Here is an 18,268-nt window from a genome sequence, read left to right as displayed (position 1 = left end):
TGACCATCCACAGTGCAAACTGGAGCTAAATCTAGTTTCACTCTGTCTACACTTAAAACGCTGCTGTGGCACTGCTATAGCACTTTGGAGTAGACAGTGACCGGAAGGGTTTTCCCAACCCTGTAATAGCTACATGGACAGAACAATTCTTCCTTTGCTTTAGCACTATCTAAGCCGGGCTTAGGTCACCTTAACTCTATGGGTTTGGGGGTGGGGGTTTTTCACACCCTGAGAGACGTCGCTCTGCCAGTTCAGTGCCCAGCGTACACCAGCCCTTAGGTCCCTCTTGGTATTTCAATGCAGGCACTGACCTGTGAGAGGAAAACATCAGCTCACAAACACAGAGACTGAATTCCCCACATTTAATCTCGCTGCACTTTCCAGAAAGTCACGAAATTCAATTCATTCTTGCTAGGACAGAGAAAAAAAAGTGACACTAAGTTTTTGGCTTGGTTAAATAAAATTAAGTGTTTAATTAATATAGTAAAAATCTGTACTGATCCTTCTAACTAACACCATAGCATGAAATAGAAACAAAGACAAATCTTGTCAGTGACGACTAATTTCACAAATGATCTTCCCATTATTAATTTCCACTTTGGAGGTCTGGGCATCTCCAGTCTCATTGCTGTGCATTCACCTTCCCCTTAGAATTGTTCTCGGAAATTTGCCTTCCTCTGCAGCATGGGGCACGGGGTCACTTGCTGGAGTATTCCCTTGAGGTCTTTAAGCCACGATTTGAGGACTTCAATAACTCAGACATAGGTCAGGGGTTTGTTACAGGAGTGGGTGGGTGAGATTCTGTGGCCTGCATTGTGCAGGAGGTCAGACTAGATGATCATAATGGTCCCTTCTGACCTTAAGTCTATGAATCTATTCCCAAATTTGGAAAATTGTGCAGTTCAGAATGTGAATAGTGACCCCATCTCCTTCCTGCACCTGCTCTACATTGCTCCACAGCAGCTTCTCCACCTGCAGAGTCACCCCAGCACGGCAGTGCAGCCGCCCAGGGTTCAGCAGGGGCCCCCGGCAAGGACAGTGGGTGCAGCTAACAGCCCGGTGTGCCTGGCCCTGAGGCAGCTGTAAAAAAGCAACCCCCCCCCCTCTAGAAGTACAGAGACTGAATTCCCCAACTATAAGATCATGACCCCTTGTAGAAAGCCACATGTGTCATGTGTATTTTCCCATGGAGATGCAAAAAGCAAGTGACACCAATATTTAAGTTGAGTAAATAAAGTTGAGGAGATAGTTATTAACCTCACAAAAATATACTAAAGATCCCTCAACATAACACCTGAAGGTGAAATATGGACAGAGACAAACCTTGTCAGCAAAGGCTCATTTCCCAAACGATCCTCAAAATGTTACTAATTCCCACCCCTCCTCCACAGGAGCTCTGTGCAGTGTAACTGTTCTGCAGGCAGCTTCCCATTCAATGCTGTTGTGGGACATTCCCAGGCCTGGAAATGTACCGACGACAGAATTTGAAGAGCAAACCTGGCTCCCGGCACCAGGCGGGATTTGAGTGTTTTGTCCTTGTCACTTAGTGTTTGTCAATAGTACAGACGCCAGGGGCAGGACTCCAGGCTCTGCTTGAGGGATCCTGGCACAGGGGCTGGGGGGGAGAAAGGATGGTAGATTCTCATCTGCACTCTGGAGAGGAGGTAATAAGTGAAGGGGCATTTCTGACTCTGCCCCTCCTCAGTATCCCAGGGCTGGAATTCTACATTCTACAGGGCCAAAGAAGGGGGTGATGCCACTTGGTTAATGAAAACCAGGTCTTCAGGCCAGGTTTGAACTCACAACCTCAGCATAACTCCTTTCAGCACTGCCCTATAACTACTGTGCGCTAACCAATTGCACCTTTCCCAGTGTTGATAAAGCCAAGGAGTGACCCCAAAACTTTCTCAGTGGAGCTGAGAGCCGGTAGCGACAAGTGTTGTACTCGGTGGGGTTGATTCTTCTTAAGGCTTCCAGGCACCATTTGACCCTTTTGTTCTTCCCTGTGTAGTAACAGAGCTGGTTAAAGACTCAATGGAGAGTCTTGCTGCAGACCAGCAGAGCTGAAATCACTGATAACCAGCTCTAAGCATTAGTCCTGCTTTGGGACAGTGTCTCTCGTGCAAGAAACTGCCCAGTCTGCACTAGCAGTGAGGCTCCCTCACTAACAGCTGAAATCAGGGAGAGCTGTGTGAAGTGCAGGGCCCCAGGGGAGCCTGAACAGGGGGGAACAACACCCCAGGGCTTTTAAAAATGGGAGGGCTCTGCCTTGCCACTTTGTAATGACCGTAAGGGCGAGTGAGGGTGGGGAGGGGACGGAGAGCAGTGAGTGGGAGGTGGGATCATGGGGGAAACAGGCAGCGTAGGAGCGGGTCCTTGGGGAGAAGGGGTGGGGCAGGGGCGTGGGCTCGAGTGGAAGGGATGGGGCTACTGTTCGGGCTCTGGTGGCCGCTACTTTTAGGGAGCCTGTTCCGCTCCTGGTGGGACCACAAGACATCCCAGAGCAGAGAGGGTGGCCAGCAGAGCGGTGACAGGGGGGAACGGCAAGTAGCTGGCAATGTGGCCAGACAGCGGAGGGAGAAAGGGGCTTTCCCCCCAGGAGGTGAGAGGTGAACTCTGGGTTTTCACTGACCCAGGGCAGCAGCTGTGCGTGAGGTGCAGTGAAGGGAGGGGCACATCCAAAGAGCTTCTGGTGTCTGGATTTAGGAGCCCGAGGCAAAAGGCCACTGCCCAGCACACTGTGGGGGGGGAGGGGGTGTTTTGCTCATAGTGTTGTGTTATGAATCCTGATTGTGGTGTTTTCCCAAGTTAATACAAGGTGATTATCCTCCTTTTTCTTAAAGTTTCTTTCCTGCACTCAGTGGTTGTGAGTGGGGAAAGTATCACCTCTTAGAGGCACCCAGTGGCCAGGGTTAGTTTCCCCAGGTTACTGGGTGGGGGCTTAGGCAGATTGTGTGTTGTATTGTTGAAGAGAAGCCCCAAGTACCCAAACAGGGAATTGTAACTTCAACCTTCAGAGTAAGAGCCAGAGGTGCTGCCAGCTGAGCTAGCCAGGCCACTGAAAAGTATTTACTGCTTCCACCACAACCACATTCACATCTTTGATTAAAAGGAAAAACCCCACCCCAGAGTACGCTGGGCCGTGTCCTTCGCCTCAGTTTCTCACCTTGCGGTGTGACAGGCCAATACAATGTTCCTTTAACAGACCCCTCCGCTCTCCTTCCCCCAACCCCCACTCCCCTTGGGCAGCAAAGCCCCAGGGGTGGGGGAGGGAAGGGAAGGCATCGAGCGATACCTCAGCTTCTGCTGCCGACACTCCCTCAACTGACTCTCAGTTTGCCCTGTTCACTCTGCGTCGCTGCCGCTCCACGGCATTGTCCTTCACCCTGCTGCTGAGAGCTCCTGTGTCGCCACTTCCCCTGCTGCCACCTGCCTGTCTCCTGCAGCCTCTGCGCCGCCACCTAGTGGGGGAACCTCGCTACAAGTGCAGCCTGGGCAGCCTCTGTCATTGCAACACCATGGGCAGGGCGTGAACCGCCAGCTGGGGGAGACTAACGCCCTGCCCCGCCCCTTCCACCTGAGGCCCCGCCCCTTCTGCAAACCCCGCTGGAGCCCAGAGCCCCCCCACCGCAGCAGCCAGCTCCTGCCCGAGGCTAGTGCCCCAGCCCCATCATGCCCCCAGCCTCCCTCCCAGCCCCAGAGTGGGTAGCATGGCCCCAGCCACCCCAGAACCAGAGCCCCAGGAGGGCTGGTTACATGGCCCCGACTCGACCTGCCATTGACTCGCGTGGCTCTGCGCGCCGTCAGCCGGGGCGGGGCGGGCCAGGCTGCGGACGTGACTCAGGCTTGGGCCGCATGGCCGTGCTTTCCTGACGAGGCATGAGGCAGGCCAAGAGCTTTGCACAGCGTAGAGGGAAGTGGGAGGGAGGCGTCTTTGAGCCGGCGTGTCTCCTCCGCTTCTCCCTTGCCGCTTGGGCAGAAGTGGGAAAGGAGCGAAACATACACAACTGAAGATTTTGCACTTGGATTAAGCCCGAGTCCCTGACATGGCTGCTCAGAGGCGGGCTTTTGCAGCGCAGCCCCCACACTCTCCCAGCCAGCAGGTGACCCCACTGTGTCCAAGACGGAGCCTTCGAGGTGGCAAAAGGGGAACATCACAGCTCCCAGCAGACCTGAAGGAGCCCACGAGGAGCCTTCAGTGGCATCCCTGGGGGAGCATAAACTCCCCCTCCTGTGCCCATAACACAGAGGTTGATTAATCAAAACCCTCTTTTGCCAGCACCAGGCCTCCTGCTTCTTACACTGGGCCTGCAAGCGAGGGGGCGGCTGGCACAGCACCAAGAGTCTAACCTGTGAGGCAGGAGGCGGCTGACGCCCGCAGCCTGCTGGGGAGCTCCCAGAAGTTATTAATGGACAGAGACTCCTCAATGCCCTTAGTAACAAGGGTTTGGGGGTCACCGAGGCCAGTAAGGGGGTCACTGTGTCGGCCCTATAACCCTGGGTGTCAGGTCACTGTGCAGCTTTGATCTAGAGCTCAGATCCCAACAACCGACCAGCAGCCCACAGCCTCCCCCTGGGTCTGCCCCACCTGGTCACTCCTTACAGGCCGACCTTACCCCTTTCCAGCCCCGGATTCACCCCCTAATCATCCTACTGCCACTCAGAGCCACAGCCGTGGAGGCACTGAAGGAAGGAGGGGTGACTCTAGGGTGGGGTTCTTCTCTAAAGATGGCTGGCAGAAAGGTGGTGCTCAGCTCTGTCAGCGACCTGCCCAGTTGCCTCGCTGCCAGGGGATGCAGACATTTCTGTAAGGCGATTAAATGGGGTATTTGGCTTCTGAATGAATAGGAGGAATGTGCAATTATGAAAGGGAATTTCCGTCCCTCTTGCAGGTGCAATTAAGAGCTCCAGTGGCCTAATGGATAAGGCATTGGCTTCCTAAGTCAGAGATTGTGGGTTCAAGTCCCATCTGGGGTGAAAGTCTCCTTCTTTCATGTATATTGCAAAGAAACCTGGTGTTATTTTTCACCAAGGAAGCTGGGAGATGTTTGAACACAAAGTACTGCAGCTTGGGAACAATCCCCCAGAAATGGCATCTTCCACTCCACAAATCAGTAGCAAACAGTTAATATATTAGTGTTTGTCTGAGAATAGAGTGAAGGGGAGTGTTTACTCCGACACCTCAGTGAGTGAAACAGACAGAAAGAGCAAGGTTGTTCTGAAAGACAACGGATCTGTCTGGAGGCAAAGCAGACCTTGAGAATGAGCAAGAGTGTGAAAAGATGTTCAAATGTGGGTTAGGTGTTAGTTAGGTTGGTCTGACAAATTTCAAGAAAATACCAATGCTCGTAGACTGATGCAGACACGGCCTTACAACTCCCCCACTGCCAGCTCCCCATCGGTGTCAGAAGCTCTCCCTTCCCTGCTCCCCAGCCCTCAGCCCCAGGAACCACTGTCCTCTGCTTCCCCCTCTGGCCCCACCAACTTTTCCTCCCATTTCTGGGTTCCTCGACCCAGGGGCCAGACACGGGGTCCCACTCACCGCAATGCTCTCCACGAGGGCCCTTTGGAGACCTGGGGCTCCAGAGAGTCCAGCTCCTGCTGCTGTGCCAAGCAGCACAGACGTGGGACAGCATGGAGGAAACCGAGCTGTTGGGCCCTGTCCTCCACCAACTAGGAGTGGGGGGAGGGAAGAGAGAGAGGGGGGGGCTTAGGTGGGGATCTCCCCAACCCACCTACACCAGCTCCACAGCTCAGGAACCCCATGGAGTTGGACAGGGAAAGCCGCCCTGCTTCCAAAACCAGTGTCGCCCTGAACAGACTGGGGTTGTAACTGGGACAGAGTCTGCGGGGAGCAGACACCTTGGCCTGCGTGAGACAAATGCCCCCACTTTGGGGTGCCAGGTAACAGGGGAGAAGTTCCCCCCATTGGGGGTGATGGATTCTCTGGGACAAGACCCCCCTGCGTGGGTGGGGATGGAACAAGGGGCAGGACAGACTCGGGGGCAGCGCAGCTGGAAGATTTTTGTACCTCAGCTCTGCCCTGGAGGTGCTGCTGTATGACCCTGATGGTGTCTTGTTCAGGGGACACATCCTCCTCCTCCTCCTCTTCTTCCTCCTCCTCCTCAACCCACTCCTCCTCCTCCTCCTCAGCCCGCTGCTGCTGGGCACTGGGGGTCTCTGCACCAGGGAGAGCAGGAGAAAGGACAATCCCTGCTGCCACGGGGGGGAGGCAGTGCAGAGAAATGGCTCAATGTCCCCCATCCTCAACAAGGAACCCCGTGGCATAGAGGGCCCCACCCTGCCCCTCCCAGAGACACCCTCAGACCCATCAGCCTCAGGGCCCCATGGCTGTCAGCCCCCCCCCCCAACATCATCAGGGAAGGCTGGAGCTCCCCCGACTCTGCCCAGCATCCCCTGCCACAGGGTGTGGTTGTGTCACCCCCACTGGTGTTAGTGGGGCTCCCGTGGCTCAGTCCTGGCGCCTTGGTGACCCAATGGGCACAGGGTGTTCCTAGTCCCCCACTGCCCCCGTCCTTCCCCCTGTCCCCAGGGTCTCTCCTCACCTGCACAAAGGGAGCCTTCAACCTCAGGGCTGTCAGACCTCACAGAGGAGCTGCTGGCCCCTCGGGAGTAGGCGGACCTGCTGGTTCCTGTGCCGGAGCCACCCAGCTCCTGCTCTGGGCTGGCTGGAGGCTCCTCGGTGGCCAGGCTGGTGGATGGCTTCTGCTGGGCCCTGGGGCTGGGCGGCTGCCTCCTCTGCTTCCTGGAAAGGAAGCCGCAGAGCCACCTTGCCTGGCTCCCGCCCTCTCCTGGGTCCCTACATAGCATCACTCGGGGCCACCTCCATTTGGGACCAGAAGGTGCCTCAGGGCCTGCTAAGGGAGCTGGTGGTTTTCTCTTCCTCCAGAAGGTCAGGGAGCTCCTCTGCTTTGCCTGCCCACCAGCCTCTTCCCCGCCCGCGGGGACAGAGGGGCCACTCTCCTCCTGGGCAAGATGGACGCTGCTCCCTACTGGCTCCAGAGCCACCTGCCCAGCCTTCCTCCTCAGCATCCGCTTCAGCCGCTCCATCCTGGAACTGAGTGGGGAGCAGCCATGAGTCTGGGCTCAAGGCAGCCTCTCATTAATGGGCCTGCCTGCTCCCCTGCCTACGTCCCCTCTGCTGAGGCAATTCCTCCTCACCACACACCCCACCCCAGGGCAGGGGGCTGCCGTCCACACGCACTGGCAGCAGCTCACAGCACAGGCTGCTCCCAATGTTCCCAGAGCAATGGGGCCCTGTGATCCTGGGAGAGTCTCATCCTTTCAGAGCAATGGGGCTCTCCGTTAGTTTGGACAAGCAGCTCCCTCCACTCCAGTAGGCCCTGCTCCCTCCCAGGCCAGAGAAAGAGCAGAACCCGGATAGTCCTCAATGAAAGTTCGTTCACAAGGTGCCAGTCCTAGGAGGGAGGAGTCGCCCTCAGTTCCCACTGATTTCACTGCTTGCGGTTGTGGGTGTTCAGCACCTGGCAGGTTCTGCCCTCCCCAAAGACTCTCAATGTTGGGAACAATCTCCTGCAAGGGAAGGGCTGGGAGCCCTATTGCTGGGCCATTCCCACCACCCTGGCGATGGCTCTGGAGACCTCCACTCACTTGCTCTAGATGGGATGGAGCTGGATGGCAGATGCGCTCGTCCTCGATCTCCTGCACCCAGGTGGGCTGGAAAGGGTGCTGCACAATGCCCTGCCAACAGGGTAGGGGGCAGAAGCCAGGAGATCAAAAGTAGCTGTGAAAACAAGACAATGTTTTATTGCCAGGGGATGGATAAACTCAGCCTAGCAACTGGAGGTTCACAACACTGACCTATGGCCAGCAGGACACCCGCCATCTCCAGGTCTCCTAGTACCTCACGCACATTCCTGAAGCGTGACGGCCCAAGGGCTCTAGGGCATTTCTTCGGAGGTGTCTCCGCTGTCGTCGTCTTCGCTGTTGTCATGTTCCATTCAATATGATTTTATAAAAATATGCTAATGAGTGTGAATATAATGTAACTGCAATATGCTTCATGCAAAAGGTCTCTTGTAAGGTATCATTACAAAGCTTATAACCTACTGAGTGTGGTCATCCTATTTCTATAAATGTATCACTTTTCTATCTGTATCTGGGTGGAAGAGAACAAATGGGGCAGCCATCATGAGAAATCCACTAGCTACCACCTGAGCTGGAACAAAGGCTGTACCAGGGGAAAGGAGCGTGAGGAGGGCTCCAGGGAGGCATGGCAAGGCCCAGCCCAGTCCAGCCGAGCGGCTCCCTCCAGCCCGTTCCTGGCTGAGCGGCTCCCTCTGGCCTGGTTTCGCCGGCCCCGGCCTGGCCCGGTCCCAGCCTGGCCATGGCTATTTTGACCATATATGGCCTGTAATGTTATGGGTGTAATATAATATCTCATTGGAAGGCCACAGGGCCAGAAAGAGTTAATTAACTCACAGACTGACTTAACCCTTTTATGTAAAAATCCACTGACTTTCCTTTTGAAAGCTCCAGTGTGGATAGCTTTGAAAAGGTCTCAGATGGAGTAAGAGCTGTTAAGAAAGTTGAGCAGCTCTATAAGCAAGTGGCTGTGTTTGGCCAGCTGGTTGGGAAGACAATGGTGTTGGAACAGGAATGTCTCTATTCTGATTCTTTAAGTGAGCAGTCTGTGCTTCTGTGTTGATGCAAATTACTTGGCTGGCAGGGAGAGGAAAGACTTGCTAATAGCTGTTAGCAAAGAGAGTCCACCCCATCAGCCAGTGAATTCTGTTAAGCAAGAAAAATCAAGGTTTGATCCTTCAGAAAAAGGAGGAAAGAGAGAACTTAATTTTGCAAAGGGAAGCCACAAGTTAACCCTAAAAGGCCCAAACCCCAGTGGTATTGAGCCAAAGGTGTGGCATGATGACAAAAATGATTGTAGGTGGACACTTGCAATGAATTTGTTGTTATTGCTAATGGTAATTTTTGTAACTAATGTGTTGCTATTATCAAGAACTGTAAAAATGTTCCATCTAGGGTGACCAGATGTCCCCATTTTATAGGGACAGTCCTGATATTTGGGGCTTTTTCTTATATAGGCTCCTATTACCCCCCACCACTGTCCCGATTTTTCACAGTTGTTATCTGGTCACCCTAGTTCCATCCTTCCCTTTCAGATGTCCCTGTGATCTAACCTGTCACAGCTTCTGTGCCTTCTATTTGTTTCCATCACGCTAGGCGTCTGGCTTTCAAGTCTTGCCTACAGGAGGCAGCCAGCCTGTTCTTGCTGGAATTTCTGGAGCTTGTGAGCTGAACTGGCAGCTCCAGCCTTTATAGGCAGAGGCTGGCTGGTGTGTCACACAATCTCTTTATTACTCGCTTGAGATTGGTCACCTGTTACTTGTGGCTCTGAGTGTCCATATAAGGAAAAATCCCACAAGGTTTGACCATCTATGGCCATCGGGTACCAGTGATGTGAAAGTGCCATCACCACAGCAGTGACCATAAAGCCAGGTGTTTTGACCATCTATGGCCTGCGATGTTATGGGCATAATATAATATCTTATTCAGCCAATCACTCCGACAAACAAGTTGTTTATATTTGCAGGAGATAATGCTGCCCGCTTCTTGTTTATACTCCACTGCATGAGATGTCACAATTGTTTCCTTGGCAATGGAGTGTGATGTCACAGACTGTGTACATCACCATGTAATGACTGACTGCACCCATCACTTTTAAACCACTTGGTTTGCACCCATGCCCTTAATCCTGTCCTAAAATTACCTTCTCATGCTCTCTTCTTGCTGCGGGGTACTGTACATGTGAGGCAGGGTGGGTTGGGAGAAGAAATATTCTTTATCTGAAGAAGTGATCTGTGTGAGGAAAACATTTGAAAACTTGTTTACTGAGTAATGTGAGTTCTTCACTCTACCTGATGGCATTTCTCTGTTTGTAACATGAACTTGTGAACACCACATCCAAGCAATTCCAAAATTCCAGGAATATTCTAGGCATCAGTGAGCAGAACCGTATTGGTTTTGGTGAAAATTGGAATGGGAAATAGACCAGTAGTGCTTAAGTTAGGTTTGGCGCCTTAGTCCTATTGAAATCGGTGGGTGTTATGCACCTAACCTGCTGGTGGGATTTTCAAAAGCACCTTTAAGCATCTGTTTGCATCTTAAGCACTTAAATACCTTTGAAAATCTGGTCCTTCCTCTCTGTCTCAGTTCCCCATCTATAAATGGAGGTTAATACTTCTTTATCCTACTGTTTACCTATCTTGTCTATTTGTTTAGCTTGTAATTGAGGCACGGGACAATCTCTTATTATGTTTTTGTAACGGGACCCTGAATTTTGGTTGGGACAGCTAAACACTATTGTAAATCAAAAATGATCAGCCCCATAATATAAAGGCTCACCAATGATCTATTTTTCAGGGCAAGTCACAGGCCCAGCTATGACAGAGGAAAGTCTGAGAAACCCCATAGAAAAACAATTATGGATTAACCTGCCCATAGGAGAAGTTTCTTCCTGACCCCCATCAGTTAGTGGTAGGCTTATATCCTGACGCATGAAGATTTATATCCCTTCTAAATTTTGTATACCAGCGAAGTTAAGATGATATTGTCCATATAAATGCCTAATCCTTTTCTGAATCAGCAGCGTCTGACAGAGGAAACTCAACCCCAATATCCTGAGGCGCGAGAGAGACACAATCAGCCAGATACTGAGGGCTCCCCTGGCCCTTTAGCAACAAGTGAAACCCCCTCCCCACAGGGACATGTCCTGATTTGATTTGCCCCCATGTTAATCCAGCCCAGAGCCTGCCCCCCCGGCCTGGTGAAAGTGAGTGAGGGTGGGGGAGAGCGAGCGACGGAGGAAGGGGGATGGGGTGAGCGGGCGGGGCGCGGGGAAGGAAGGTGGATCCCGGGCTGCTCTGCAGTTCAGTCAGTGACCGGGTGGGTGACGAGGCTGCAGCCCCTGAACTGCGACAACTCACAGACTGATTCTGCCCCTGGGTCCCTGCGCACACGGGATGGGACATCGCCCGGCCCCGCGGCCCCAGGCTGCCGCTTGTGGGCTGCTCCCGCGGCAGGGGCTGGGCCTGGCGCCTGGAACTGGGGTCTGAGCCCCGGTCCCCGTGCGGAGCCGCCACTCACCGTCCCGCCCCAGCGCCCCTCGGACCGGCCCCGCCCGCGTCGCTCCGGGACCCCAGCAGCGCCGGGCGGGTCCCACTGGTGCCGCCCGCGGGACTGAGCCACGCAGCCCCGCGGCTCCCGGGGCTGGGGCCGCCCCTGGCGCGAGCGGGATTCGAATCCCAACGGCCGCAGCGCGCGCCGGGGGGGGGGCAGCGAAGCAGGGCCGCCCAGAGGATTCCGGGGGCCCGGGGTCTTGGGCGGCGGGGGCCCCTTCCGTTCAGGACCTGCCGCCAAAGTGCCCGGGACCCGCGGCGGGAGCCCCCCGCCGAATTACCGCTGAAGCGGGACCGGCCGCCGGCGCAGCCCGGTCTTCGGCGGTAATTCGGCGGCAGGGGGTGTCCCCGCCGCGGGTCTTCGGGGCACTTCGGCGGTGGGTCCCAGAACGGAAGGGCCCCCCGCCGCCGAATTACCGCCGAAGACCGGGCTGCACGTCGGCGGCGGGTCCCGCTCCGTCTTCAGCGGTAATTCGCCAGCGGGGGGTCCTTCCTCCCCAGAGCGGAAGGACCCCCCGCTGGCGAAGACCGGGAGCGGCAGAAGCTCCGGCGCCCGGCCGCGCAAGAGTTTGCCGGGCACCCGGAGTGAGTGAGGGACCCCGCTCCAGGGGCCCCAAAAAACTCTGGTGGGGGCCCCTGTGGGAGTCGGGGCAAATTGCCACTCTTGCCCCCCCCGGGCGGCCCTGCAGCGAAGCCTCGGGGCGAGGGAACCGGGGCCTCCCCCCACGCGCCGAGTCTCTGTCCCGCGCTCTCTCCGCCAATCAGGGAGCGGGGAGGGGCGCGGCGAAGTGACGAACTACGGCCCCGCCTCCCATAGAGGCCGCGTGTATGTGTGCGAGAGAGAGAGAGAACTACGCTTCCCAGAGTGCACCGGGAGGGGGCGCGTTGCCAGAGCAACTGCTCGTCACTTCCGCTCTGAGATGAGCCAGGAACTACAACTCCCAGCCTGCCCCGGGGCGCCTCCGTCCTCTCCAGCCCAGGTGAGGGCGGGTCCCTGGGTCACCTGACACCTCCCACCCCGCCCCCCAGAGAGCCCCGCCCCCGCCCCCCCGGTGCAGGGTGTGACGCTGCCCCGCGCAGGAACGTGCTGCGCCGCTTCGCCCCCTCCCCGGCACAAAGCAGCGGGGCGGGTCCGGGGGGGGGGGGTCCGGGCCGGGTCTGGCTCTGCCCGGGGACTGGATGCCTGGGTCCGCCCCGCGGGAGGTGCCCGGCGCCCCTTGTACCCCGGCTGGGTGTGAGCGGGTCCGGGTGGGTCCGACAGGCCCAGGCACCGGCCGCGTGTCACCCCCGACTCCCGCTGCCCCCGGCCCCGCCCTCCCCGGGAGCCTGGCTCCAGACACCCGCTGCAGGGACAGTGACACCCCAGACAGACCCGCCCCTGGACTGAATGAGTCCTGCTCCTTCCCCAGCCTCCCTCCCCCGCTGTGCCCCCAAAGCCCCGCCCCTTCCCCAAAGCCCTGCCCCCGCTGTGCCCTCCCAAGCCCCGCCCCTTCCCAAAGCCCCACCCCCCGCTGTGCCCGCCCCCAAAGCCCTGCCTCCACTGCCCCTTCCCTAAAGCCCTGCCTCCTCGTTCTGCCTGCCCACCAAAGCCCTGCCCCGCTGTCCCTTCCCCAAAGCCCTGCCCTGCCCCCGCTGTGTCCGCCCCAAAGCCCTGCCCCTGCCCCTTCCCTAAAGCCCTGCCCCCGCTGTCCCTTCCCCAAAGCCCTGCCCTGCCCCCGCTGTGCCCGCCCCAAAGCCCTGCCCCGCCCCTTCCCCTAAAGCCCTGCCTCCTCGCTCTGCCTGCCCCCCAAAGCCCTGCCCCCCGCTGTGCCCCACCCAAACCCCGCCCCTTCCCCAAAGCCCTGCCCTGCCCCCCGCTGTGCCCGCCCCCAAAGCCCTGCCCCTTCCTTCCCTTCCCTAAAGCCCTGCCTCTTCGTTCTGCCTGCCCACCAAAGCCCTGCCCCCCGCTGTGCCTTCCCCAAAGCCCTGCCCTGCCCCCCGCTGTGCCCGCCCCCAAAGCCCTGCCCCCCGCTGTCCCTTCCCCAAAGCCCTGCCCTGCCCCCGCTGTGCCCTTCCCAAAGCCCTGCCCCTGCCCCACCCCTTCCCCAAAGCCCTGCCCCCACTGTGCCTGCCCCCAAATCCCTGCCCCTACCCCTGCTGTCCCCATCCCCAAAGCCCTGCCCCTGGCTGTGCCTGCCCCCAAAGCCCTGCCCCTACCCCCGCTGTCCCCATCCCCAAAGCCCTGTCCCCATGTGCCTGCCCCCAAAGCCCCACCTCCTTCCCCCAAAGTTCTGCCCCTCACATTGCCCCTATCCCCAGCTGTGCCTCCCCAAAGCCCCACCTCCTTCCCCAAAGTTCTGCCCCTCACATTGCCGCTAGACCCCACCCCTGCACCACCTGTTCCCTCTAATCCCTGCCCCTGCATCGCCCCTTCCCCCGAGACCCCACCCACATGCTTCCCCGTTACCCCCAGAGCCCACCCGCACAGCACCACTTACCCCAAGTACCCAAAGCCACACTGCCCATTTCCCCTTGAGTACCCCGCCCCACACTGCCCCTTCCCCTATGACCCCACCCCTGCACCACCCATTCACCCGAGACCCCGCCCTCCCACTGCTCCTTCTCCTGAGACCCTGCCCCTGCACCACCCAGTAACAGGCCAGACCCCAGGGCGGGAGGGGGAGAAACATGCTGTGCTCTGCCACAGACTTCCAGAGTGTCCTTGGGCACATCACTCAGCCTCTCTGGGCCTCTCTTCTCCTATCCAGGAAATGGGGCTGGTGGCACTTCCCGCCCTCGCACGAGCTGGGAAGAGAACTACCCTGTGAATTAGGAAGATGCTCCCAGTCCCCCTGCTCTCACCTCTAGACCCCCCTCTGCTCCCAGAGCCAGGGATAGAATCCAGAGGTCCTGGTACCCAGCCCCCTCCCTGCTCTGACCACTAGACCCACTCCCCTTTTAGGCTCACTGCCTTTTCTATCCACCCAGCCCACCTGTCCATCCCTTTGCTGCAGGTTTCTGGGGTGTCACCCCTGCTCTGCACTCCCCCAGTGCAGCCCCAGGCTTTTCCTCCCCCCAACCACACATCCTCTCCCCCTCATGCTGGATCATCTGCTTGGTCCCCTGTCCCCTCTCGGGGTGCGCTGTGCGGCGTGGCTGGGGATTGTGCAATGACCGAGCACCAGGCAATGCAGAACGTAAACCACAGGCCCGGCCCAGCCCTGCCCCACCCCACCGGAGCTGCCTTCCAGGTGCATCGGAGCCCAGCGCCCTGCACCTGTGCTTTCCTACCCCACAAGGGGTGAGCTGCAGCCCCACCATGCTCTGCAGCAGAGAGAAGAGTCAAGCCAACCAGCCCATTTAGGATGGGGGAATCAACACCCTTTTTTCTGCACAGCCACTGACCATCAGCAGGATTCCTCCTCCCTCCTGTGCCTCAGGGCAACTAAATCTCCACACCTAGACAGCCGGTCTGTCCGCTGCACCTCAGTCCCCCATGCCTGAGCCTCCCTGCCAAAGCCCTGCACCTGGCTCCAGAGAATTGTCTCACATCTCGCTGGGAACTCGACTTCTTGTGCCCAGAGAGCAGGGGCGACTCTACCTTTTTGGCCGCCCCAAGCAGTCATGCGCGGGAGGCGCACTGGAGCCGCGGGAGCAGCGGACCTCCCGCGGGCATGACTGCAGAGGGACCGCTGGTCCCGCGTGGCTCGGCTGGACCTCCCGCGGCTGCGGACGGTTCGCGGGTCCGGCGGCTCCGGCAGCTGCCGCAGTCATGCCTGGGGGAGGTCCAGCCGAGCCGCGGGACGAGCGCCCCCTCCGCAGTCATGCCTGCGGCAGGTCCTGTCCTCCTGGGGCTCTGGGGACCTCCCGCAGGCATGACTGCGGCAGGTCTGCCGGCCCAGCCTTCCGCCCCCCACGGCCGCAGGGGACGGGCTCGCAGCGGCAGGATGAGCTGGGGCCCCAGCCTTTTGCCGCCCCCTAGATTTTGCCACCCTAGGCACCAGCTTGTTTTGCTGGTGCCTAGAGCCGCCCCTGCCAGAGAGTCTCAGGCCCCCTCAGTAGATGACACAGTGTCCGTCTTCTCTAAAGAAGTACTTGGAGAGGTTTTTCTAGTGTGACCATGTGGCCTAATAGATAAGACATCTGACTTCTGATCAGGTAATTGAGGGTTCAAGTCCCTTCATGGTTGTGCTTGTGCAGTTTTACCTTTGGGCTGAAAGTCCTGCTCCCTTCAGGGCTGGAACCTCTTGGCCGCTCAGGCCAATGCTCTGGCTTCAGCTAGAGCCCCGGGAAGGAGTTGGGGGTTGGGTGTCACAAAGGCTGGGGCATGAGCCCCAGGTGCTTCCAGTCTCGCCTTTGCCCTTCCTGACTTGCCAAAGAAAATGGGCGGCTGCCCGGGCTAGCGTGTGGAGCAGTTTCCCTCTTCCAAGTGTGCACCTGTCCCTGTGCTGGAGGGGGGTTGCTACATAGCACCTTGGGAGCCTGGGTGTTTCTCTGCTTCTCGGCAGCTGGGGAAAAGCCTCTTGGGGTAAAATCTCCTGCCCCACTGCCAAAGTGAGCACCTGGAGTGGGAACGGTAAGAGGCCCCACCGGGGGGGCTGGCCCTGCTTTCCTACCATCTTCTGGTGTTAGCCACAGAGCATCAGCAGCCGCCCCACATGCTGGTCTGTGGGTGGCCTTCAGTGGGGTTTGGCGTGGCAGGGAGCAGGCTGCCTTGAGGTCTTTGTCGCTGTCTGCTGGCCAGACATAGGCATGGTCCTGCCCTCCTCTGAACAGCCAGAGTGAGTCTGTGCTTAGAAAGCAGAGACACAGGAGACTCCAGACAAGAGGGTGAGGAAGATTGAGAAAGGGCCTATGCAGACAGCCCACACTACAGGGACACTGCCTGGTTAAGGGATGTGGAGGCACCAAATTGCCCCAAATTTCCTGGTGCCCCACGCAGCTGCGTACTGCTCCAGCGGGGAACCCGATCCCCCGGCTGGCTGAGCCGGCCAGGAAAGCTGCCCCTGCCCCTGCTCCGCCTCTTCCCCACAGCCCCCACCCCTGGTCTGCCCCCACCCTCCTCTTCCCCCCCCCACTCCACCCCTTCCCCTGAGCTACATCCCGGTGGATGGCAGGAGGGATCAGGCGCATCCTGCACTCACCAGGCGGTGGGAAGTGGAACGACCTGGCCCCAGCCTGCTCTGCTCCACCAGCTCCCAGCCGCGCCGCTGGTGAGTGCTGGGGGGTGTTTCTCCCCCACCCCGCAACTTCCAAGGCTGGGAGCAGAGTGCAGCAGGCTGGGGCTGGATCACTCCACTTCCCGCCGCCCCGTGAGTGTGGGGTCAGGCCTGCCCTGCAATTACCGGGCGGCGGGAAGTGGAGTGACCTGGCCCCACCCTGCTCCGCTCTGCCAGCTCGGGCTGGGGGACGGGGGTGCCGTGTAGCGCACCAAAATGTCTCGGGACAACCCTGAATAGATCATTTTTCCACAGGGACCAATGGCTGTTAGAATAGAGATATTCAGGCTGCCTGTACAGGCCTAGACTTTAAGAACTTAGGTGTATTTTTATCACTTAGCTAGTGACAGGGGTATAACACAAAGAACCAAAATCCCAGTCTGCCTGTGTCTGGGCCTTCTCTCCCTCGGAGAGTCTGAGCCCTTGTTCATAGGCTAAGGCCTTTGGCTAAGCAGCAGGGGCAGCCATGAGCTGGGAAGCGAACGGTCCCATCCTCACCTCCCAAACCCATCACACTGAACAAGGTGGGGTTGGGCTGTTAGGAAGACGATCCTGTCCCCATAGTGCCCATCACCAGCAGATAACGAAACAGATCTTAAGGGAGCATCCGGTCTGGTACGAAATCCCTTCTCAATGGTTGTGGTTGTGAAACCCTCATTTCTGTAGGGTTTATCTTTCTGGCCCCCACTTTTCTATTCTCAATCTGTCTGGTTCTCTAGTTGTTTCTGTCTGCTGCCGAGTTAATTTTGCTGAGTGTAAGTTAATTAGGGGAGTGGGATATAATTGGTTAGAGAATTCTCTTAGAATAGGTTAGAATTGGTTAGTTACCTTTCAGTACAATGATTGGTTAAGGTCTAGCTGAGAATATTACTGTATAAACTGGGGTCAGACAGGAAGTGGAAGAGGAAATTGGAATCATGCTAACGGGGGGGATGGGAATAGGGAACGGGGAACAGGGACACAGACAAGGCTCTGCGGTGTCAGAGCTGGGAAGGGGGATGTGGGGTAAACACTCTGCAGTGTCAGAGCTCATAGACTCATAGACTTTAAGGTCAGAAGGGACCATTATGATCGTCTAGTCCGACCTCCTGCACAATGCAGGCCACAGACTCTCACCCACCCACTCCTGTAACAAATCCCTGCCCTATGTCTGAGCTATCGAAGTCCTCAACTCGTTGTTTAAAGACTTCAAGGTGCAGAGAATCCTCCAGCAAGTGACCCGTGCCCCATGCTGCAGAGGAAGGTGAACCCACCCCCCCCCCCCCCCCAGGGTCTCTGCCAGTCTGCCCTGGAGGAAAATTCCTTCCTGACCCCAAATATGGCGATCAGCTAAACCCTGAGCATGTGGGCAGGACTCACCAGCCAGCACCCAGGAAAGAATTGTCTGTAGGGATGTGGGGTAAACGCTCTGCAGTGTCAGAGCTGGGAAGGGAACAACGTGGAACAGACTCTGTGGGTGTATAGAGATAAGCCCGACTGGTGTGAAGGGCTTCGGAATCTGCTTGCTTGAAAACTAACCCCAGTAAACATCCCTTTGTCTGCGCTTCCCACTTCTGGTCTTTTGCTGCTTGCTGCCTGCGTGACAAGAGCCAGGGAAGTGGGCAGGGGAAGGGAAAGCCCTCTAACAATGGCTCCTTGCTCCTCTCCCTCCAGGCTCAGGGGTCAAGGATGGGCAGGACTCCAGGCTCTGCTTGAGGGATCCTGGCAAAGGGGCTGGGGGAGTGGAGGGGAGAGAAAGGATTATAGATGCTCATTATAGATTCTGACCTGGAGAGGAGGTAATAAGTGAAGGGGCATTTTTGAGTCCTCTCCTTCTCAGTGTCCCCAGGGCTAGAATTCTACATTCCACAGGGCCAAATAATGGGGTGAAGCCATTTGGCTAATGAAAACCAG

General features: G+C 57.4%; 1 non-coding gene across 1 annotated transcript; it reads left to right on the top strand.

Annotated features, from left to right (window-relative positions):
• Positions 1–4,904: 4,904 nt before the first annotated feature.
• On the top strand, positions 4,905–4,977 carry TRNAR-CCU. Its single transcript has one exon. It is a non-coding gene; the product is annotated as a tRNA-Arg (tRNA).
• Positions 4,978–18,268: the final 13,291 nt, after the last annotated feature.

The sequence above is a fragment of the Mauremys reevesii genome, linkage group 12 (assembly GCF_016161935.1).
Source record: "Mauremys reevesii isolate NIE-2019 linkage group 12, ASM1616193v1, whole genome shotgun sequence".
Classification (NCBI taxonomy): Eukaryota; Metazoa; Chordata; order Testudines; family Geoemydidae; genus Mauremys; species Mauremys reevesii.
Note: the sequence above shows the minus strand (reverse complement) of the source record. Positions and strands in the feature narration are given on the sequence as shown.